The sequence below is a fragment of the Phyllostomus discolor genome, chromosome 3 (genome assembly GCF_004126475.2).
Source record: "Phyllostomus discolor isolate MPI-MPIP mPhyDis1 chromosome 3, mPhyDis1.pri.v3, whole genome shotgun sequence".
NCBI lineage: Eukaryota > Metazoa > Chordata > Mammalia > Chiroptera > Phyllostomidae > Phyllostomus > Phyllostomus discolor.
The window spans coordinates 172,672,392-172,680,179 of record NC_040905.2 but is presented as its reverse complement, the minus strand read 5'-3'; the positions used below and the strand labels follow the sequence as shown (position 1 = coordinate 172,680,179).

The window sequence follows — 7,788 nt, the reverse complement described above, 5'->3', positions numbered from 1 at the left end:
TAAAGTTAGCTGATTAGCAACCTTAATTGTATCCACTATCTTAATTCCTCTTAGCCATATAATGTAATGTATTAACAGGTTCCAGGGATTAGGATGTGGGCATCTTTGGGGGCAAGATATTATTCTGCTCACTGCAGGCAGAAATCTATACGAACTCCTCAGGAGCCAGAGGAATCAACTAAGGACACAGCAGACTGAGGTTACTAAGAGACTGCAGGTTTGCGAAGTAGGTTTTCCTGGTAGAGCAAAATGCCCTGCACAGCCTTCTGTGGGCAGTGCCTTTTGCTCTGGACCTATGGCACCTCCCAGTGGTCACTCATTCAAAACTCTCTCAGATGGCTGTCAACTGACAAGAGGACAACGAAAATGCCTTTACATCAAGGTGTGGATAGTAAGGTTTCCTCTCCCACGGCACTTTCAGTTTTTAAGATGAGTTGGGGTTTTTTTTCCCAGCCATTTTCAGTCACAGAAAATATGTGGTTTGTACACCTAAGCATTTTGCTTTGGGGTTTGCTTTCCTTTGCTTTGCTTTGTTTTCACAAACGAGACCTCCAGAGGCAGCAGCTGCTGGCTGGAGGACTTAACCACACCAGCACCAGGTCTCTGCAGCGTCTTGGCATGCCCTCATAACCAGGAGGGGCTGCTGCACCTCAGTGTCACACCCACATTCTAGGCAACAAGGAGGGACACGGAAGAGATGGCAACACTAGTCGTGGCTCTTGCCGGAAAAAGGAGGCTTGCAGGCTGCACCCGACACATGTGATAGACATCCCTTCGTGTCTCAATGGCCTGAACTGGTCACACGGACGCTCCCACTGCAAGGAAGTCTGGGAAAATTAGGGACTGTATTACTTCTTTTCCATTTAAGTATGTCATATTTTGGACATATTTATACCCACAATTATCCATTGTTTATTTGATATTCAAATTTAACCAGACATCCTGTGTTTTATCTGGTAAAAGGCAAAGTTAGCGAGGGAAAGGGGGTGGATGTTGAGCGGGGAGCTCACAAGATCTGTCACAAGGGAGATGGCATTTTATTCCAAAAGCTGAATCTGTGTTGGAAGAATTTCAGGCCTCAGCCCCTGACTGGTGGTGAAAATCTTCCGTGACAAAGTCTTTAGGTGTGTTTTGGTCTTCCATTTATACAGCTGTAGAGATCCTGTGCAATCTCCAGGTAAGGCAGGTCTCCGGGGGGTCGACAGGAGGTGTCTGCTCTGACGGTCCCAAGTCACACGGCTTCTCCTTTCTAGGTAGCATCTGTCCTGCCTGTCCCAGTGCAAAAATCATTCAACAGTGGGAAGCAGAATAGAAAAGTGACAGGAGCCACCAAATTAGATAGAGTTTTGCTCAAATTAATCTACATCCTTCTTTTGACCAATCACCTTCTAATAATGATGGAGTTAATAATTTCCTACTTCAGCCCTCAATTAATCAGGAAAAGGCTAATTAAAAACATGAAATTCAAATTAAAATATTAATTTTTAGAATAAGAATTCTTTCCCTATCAGCTTCTTTCCTCTTACTTTTTTCCCCACTGCAATTTAAATATCTGTAACCAACACGATATGGGCCCCCTAGCCTGACCGTGCCTTCAGTACAAGATATTCGTTCTGACTGACGTTTGTTCTGAGCCAGAGCTGTGAGCAGAAGTTTCTCCAGAATCACATGGTGTGAATTGCAACGGAACAAGGTTAAACTATTTTGATGTTGATTCTGACCTCACATGAGCATTTACACAGCTCTGAGTCAGAATTTATTACTAAAACCTAGACCATATTACTAATTTTTTAAAAATGTGTGATCATTTTACCTCTTCAAATTTCAGGTTTCTCAGATATAAAACATTCATAAATTAGTACATAAAAGTAAGTCAGTACATGGCAATTCCATTCAAGTTGCCTGTATCACCCATTCAGATGCTCTTTCTGGCCCCAGGAAACCTCAGAGGATAACACAGCATTTACCAGGTCTTAGGCTTTCATGGGAGCGTCAGCTGTGGAGCCTGACCCCTCCTCCACACCTTTATTTAACAGTTCATCTATGGTCTTCCCTGTATGAGTCACATTTTCTCTTTGTGTCTCAAATTTGCCACCTACTGAGACAAGAGAGGGTGACAGATATGTAACTCATTGTTACCTGAAGTCCTAGAAACAAAATAGTTGCAGCATCTTAGCATAGTGTGTGACTTTGTACACCATGTAGTCCAGCAGTTCTTGCAACACTTACGTAGCTTTAAAAAATACTGGTGCCTGGAGTCTGCACCAAGGATTCAGATTTAACTGGTATAGGGTGTGACCTTGGTGTTGGCACTTTTTTTTTTAAAGATTTTATTTATTTATTTTTAGAGAGGGAAGGGAGGGAGAAAGAGAGAGAGAGAGAGAGAAACATCAATGTGCAGTTGCTGGGGGCCGTGGCCTGCAACCCAGGCATGTGCCCTTACTGGGAATCGAACCTGTGACACTTTGGTTAGCAGCCCGAGCTCAATCCACTGAGCTGCGACAGCCAGGGCTGGTGTTGGCACTTTTTAAAGCTCCCCAGATGATTCTAATGGGCCACAAAGTCCGACACCAGGGAACATTCCTCCCAGGTAGTTACACACCGGCCTCTTTTGGATGTGCCACTTCCTGGACCAAGTGCCTGAATCCTAATTCCCAGGAGGGAGGCAGGTGAGTGGTGTGCAGGCCGAGCCAGACCAAGGGGGACTCAGGTTGGAACACGGATCTAAAAGGCACCCTGGGATCTGACCCAGACAAATTGGAAACACGATACCATTGTAACTTAGGTTTCCTCCCTCCCTAGATGTAGAAATATAAACGGATGTCACCCTCACTCAGCACAGCCTTGGTAGGGACTGGGAACAGGCAACGCTTTTGCTTACAAGGCAAACAAAGTCTTCAGCCTCAATATAATCCCCTCAATTTCCTTGAAGGGATTGACTAGTAGGTGGAGTAAAGACTTTTGAAACTTGTGTGAGACTTGAACCAAACAGTTTCTTAGCGGAAAAGGTCAAAGAGAAGGTGTGGCTCCGGGAGAAGGAAGAGAAGGCTGCCCAACCAGTGCCGAGTCACGAAGAGAGATTTGGGAGAAGAGACAACTCAAGTGGGCGGTGGGTATTTTTCAAAAAACAAAGTCCTGATGACGTTTTATCCAGCACTCTCCTCCGGCTCGCCTTTAAAATCTTGAGTAATTTATATACTCTTCACTAATGCACCAACCCTAGTAAAAGGAGAGGATTGTTTTCAAAGAGTTATAAAAATGAGAGGAGACTAGCAGCGTGTGAGTCCCGTTCTAAAGAAAGGGGCGCGCAGCTTTCACGAACGCTTTGCCTGCCCCGTGTGAGTGCGTGCTGACAGGCAGGAAAAGACTGTTTCCTTGAAGGGTACCAAGTGTTAGTGTGCCTAGACACCTGCGTGTTTCAGTTCTGCGCTGGGGAGAAAAATAGGGGAGAAGGAAGTCCGAGTGTTAAGACGGCTGACAGCACTGGGTTTCCAACTTGAGCATCAGAGTCCCCGGGAGGGGAGATTAAAACAGATCGCGGACCTCACCCCCAGAGTTTGTGACTAAGTAGGGGGGACCCGTTTCTGACTAGCTCCCTAGTGATGCGACGCTGCGGGTCCGGGCCACCCTTCGAGAACCAGTGGTTCACCGTGCTCTCATGGAAATTGTTCCCTAGTTTAATGCTTAGCATCGTCTGTTCTCTGGCACCATAACAGGTTTTGTGAGAAAAGAAGAATGCCCTGGACAAGTGAGCTGGGGAAATACCAGATTAAATAAAATTAAAACAGATTTCTTTTGAGAAATTAAAATAATTTACTGTTATCTGATGTTACTGTTCCAGGTAACTTTTACCCAGAAAGATGAAATGGCAAATAATTGTATCATTTGTTCTAGGAATTTCCTGAAGACTTATCTATCTAAACACTAGACTCTTCAATTTACCCTCTTTGAAGTAAATATACTTTCTCAAAAAAAATAGGTAACATCTGAAGATTGTTTGCTCTTAGAGACTCATGTGGAAATTGTCACCTTGCTGTGTCCAACAATCCTGAATAAGTGTGTCAGAAACTTGCCCAAATTTTATCAAGCTCTGCATCAAAACAGCTACTTTAATTCAGACCTGAACCCTGGTAAATATCTTGCCCCTGCCCTCATCCTTCTGAAAAACCACGAAGAGTCTGTGGTGATAGTGATCTCCCTTATCTCAACCAGCGCTGAATGAGGCCCAGACTTCTTCACAGGTATTTTGGTGGCATTTTGAGGCAGCCAGCATTCAACAACCTAGTTTGAAAGATCCTTAGAGAGTAAATCTTTTTAAAACATTTTTTAAAGATTTTACTTATTGATTTTTAGAGAGGGAAGGGAGGGAGATAGAGAGAGAGAGAGAAACATTAATGTGCGGTTGCTGGGGGTTATGGCCTGCAACCCAGGCATGTACCCTGGCTGGGAATTGAACCTGGGATACTTTGGTTCCCAGCCCACGCTCAATCCACTGAGCTACACCAGCCAGGGAAAACAATTTTTTTATTTATTGATTTTTAGAGAGAGGAAGCGGGAGAGAATGAGAAACATTAATTTGTTGTTCTACTCATTATACATTCATGAGTTGATTCTTGTATGCTCCCTGACCTGGGTTTGAACCTGCAACCTTGGTGTGCCAGGATGATGTTCTAACCAACTGCGCCCCCCAGCTGGGGATCATTAGAGTAAATCTTAAAAACTGTAACTATGTGAGGTGATGGATTAACTAAATTTATTGTGGTAACAATTTTGCAGCATATACATGTGTCGATCATTATGTTGTATACCTTAAACGTATACAATGTTATATATCAATTGTATCTTAAGAAAATGGGGAAAAAAGGCTGATAACAACAACAAAAGCAACTTCTTGCCATAACTTCCTATATTAGGTTAAGTACCCCTCTCTCATTCCCTGTCTTATTCACAGCCGAGCATAGTGCCCAGAAAATAAAAAACATCCAATGAATATTATTTGAGTAAATAAATGTACTTTTCCTGCTATTGTGCATTGTGACTTTCTAAGCAGGAAAAGGTGTGACTGCCCCAATCTTTCTCTTGTTATGAAAGTAGCATTCCTCAGAACATCTTTTAGAAAATTGTCCTAATTTTGTCTCACAGATGTCTTTTTGAAAGGTATGGGAACTATTAATTAACACTACCATTCTTTTTTTAAAATTATTTAAAAATATTTAAGGTATATTATATTTAAGCTCTCAGTTCCAACAAGATATACCCCTTGCCTTTTTATTTATATGAGCCAACAAATCTCCTTTGTTCTTTATTTAATATTAAAAAAATTTTGAACTTATTTCTCAGTTATAGTTGACATATATTAGCTTCAGATCTACAACAAAGTAATTAGACATTTATATACCTTACAAAACATAAGTTTAGTACCCACCTCACACCACACACAGTTACAACCATGTTATCCACTATATCCCCTGTGCTGGACTTTGCATCCCTGCCACTCTATTTGTACCTGGCAATTTGTATTTCTTAATCCTTTCACCTTTTTCACCCATTTCCCCAGCCCTTCTCCCATCTGACATTGGCAAAAAATTAAAAAGTTATGTAACACAAGTGCTGTTAAGAATGTAGGGAAATGGCAACTTTCATCCATTATAGTAAATTGCCAAGAAAAGAAAAAGCCACATATTTATCTTATTCCTGTATGCATGACCTTTTGCAATGTAACTTCGCTACGGCTCCTCCAATCAAGTGACAGAGTATAATTCTCCACACCTTGAATCTGGGCTTGGCCCTATGGCTTGCTTTGACTAATGGGACATTCATAATAAATGTGATGAAAAAAGAGGCTTGAAAAGTTCCTGCTCATTAGGACTTGTCCTTTCTTATTGCCAGAACCTTTCTGCCTCCATGTGAACAAGCTGGAACTAGCCTCCTGAATGATGAGAGGCCATGTGAAGACAGGCAATAGCATTTCCCGCTGCCTAGCCGTCCCAGTGGTGGACTTGGACATAACAGTAAGTCCATCCTAGAAAATCCAGCCACAGCCAAGTTCACCAGAACAGAACTGTCAGCTAACCTAAAGGATCATGGGGAGAAAAAAAATAGATGTTTGTTTCTAAGCCACTGCATTAAGGAATAGTTTATTACACAGCAGAAACTAACTGATACACAATGGGAGTGCAAATTGATACCACCACTTTGAAAGCCTTGAGGTACTATCTAGTGAAGTTAAAATGCATTACTCAGTGTCCTAGAAATTCAAATATTAAGTATACACATGTGAGAAAAACTTCACAAAAGTACCCACGAAGATATGTACAAGAATGTTCATTGCAGCCTTGTACATGTCATAGGAAAAAAGTTAGAAAAAGTCAAGCGATTCAACGAAAGGAAAAGATAAATTTATATTATAATTTATTCATATATACCATGTCACAGTTGGAAGGAGTAAGTTAGAGCTACATGATTCAAAATGAATGGATCTTGAAAATAAAAGTTGAGTGAAATTAATTTTTGAGAATAGTTACCTTTTAGGAGATGAGGATGGTGGTAGGAAGGAAATATTATTGAAAAGGGGCACAAAGATCATTCAGTTGGATATATAATATTTTACTTCTTAAAAAATAAGAAGAAAGTATGTCAAATATTTACATTTTCTTTTTATTAAAGATTGTATTTATTTATTTTTAGAGAGAGGGGAAGAGAGGGAGAAAGAGAGGGAGAGAAACATCAATGTGTGGTTGCTTTCAGTGCCCCCTGCTGGGGACCTGGCCTGCAACCCAGGCATGTGCCCTGACTGGGAATTGAACATGTGACCCTTTGTTTTCTCAGAGGGCACTCAATCCAGTAGCCACACCAGCCAGGGCAAACATTAACACTTTCAGAATCAGAATGGCAGGTATTTATTTTATTCTTTTTCTTTTGTGTATATTTGAAATTGCTCATAAAACTTCCATATTTTGCCATGTATAATGCTCACTTATTAGCCCAAATTTTTGAGGAAAAAATAAGGATGTGCATTATACATGGGTAGTACTAATTCGCTACTGGTACGTAAAATTTCTTGTACCTTGTATCTATTCTTGTGCTATGTAATTATTTGTTAAATAAAATTTCTTGCACCATAATACATTAAAAAATAAATACTAAAACTCCTTTATAATACAAAAAAAACAAATACCTAAATATAGATAAATAAATAATTGAATTAGAAAATTAAAATGAAAGATTTTTTTCCTGAAAGTTTGGGCCAAAAACATGGGTGTGCATTATACATGGCAAAATATGGGTTATAACTTTACCATATCTGATTCATTTGCAAAAATAGCATTTGTAGTGACTGCTCAATAGTGTAGTTTAAGGACCTAACATTTCTTAAACTAACTCTTTAATTTTTTGTTATCTAGGAGATTTACGATTTTTCACATGTATAACTGGGCTGTAATGAGTGTCTTTTCATAACACTAATTATTTCAGCATCGTTCATTCTCAGAAGTATAACTGATGGGTCAAAGTATTCACTTTTTAAGATTTCTAATAGTTATTTTCAAACTTTCGGGAAGTAATACCAATTAATACTAGTGGCAGCAGTATGTGACCACTTTAACAACACTGAATAACATAGTTGTTTATTTTCTCTTTACCAATTCAAGAGCTGTAATTGCTCTTTTAATCTGCATTAGTTTGGTAGGGCTGCCATAACAAAGTACCACATACCCAGTGGCTTAAGCAACAGCAATTTATTCCTCACAATTCTGGAAGGCTGAGACCAAAGTGCCATCAGAGCTGGTT

The 7,788-nt window shown here is 40.3% G+C and overlaps 1 long non-coding RNA gene across 1 annotated transcript; it reads right to left on the bottom strand.

The window, feature by feature from the left end:
- Nucleotides 1–450: 450 nt before the first annotated feature.
- LOC118499352 lies at nucleotides 451–2,176 on the bottom strand. Its single transcript, XR_004901867.1, has 2 exons — nucleotides 2,024–2,176; nucleotides 451–1,425 (listed from the first exon to the last, which is right to left on the bottom strand). It is a non-coding gene; the product is annotated as an uncharacterized LOC118499352 (long non-coding RNA).
- Between the last annotated feature and the right edge of the window lie 5,612 nt (nucleotides 2,177–7,788).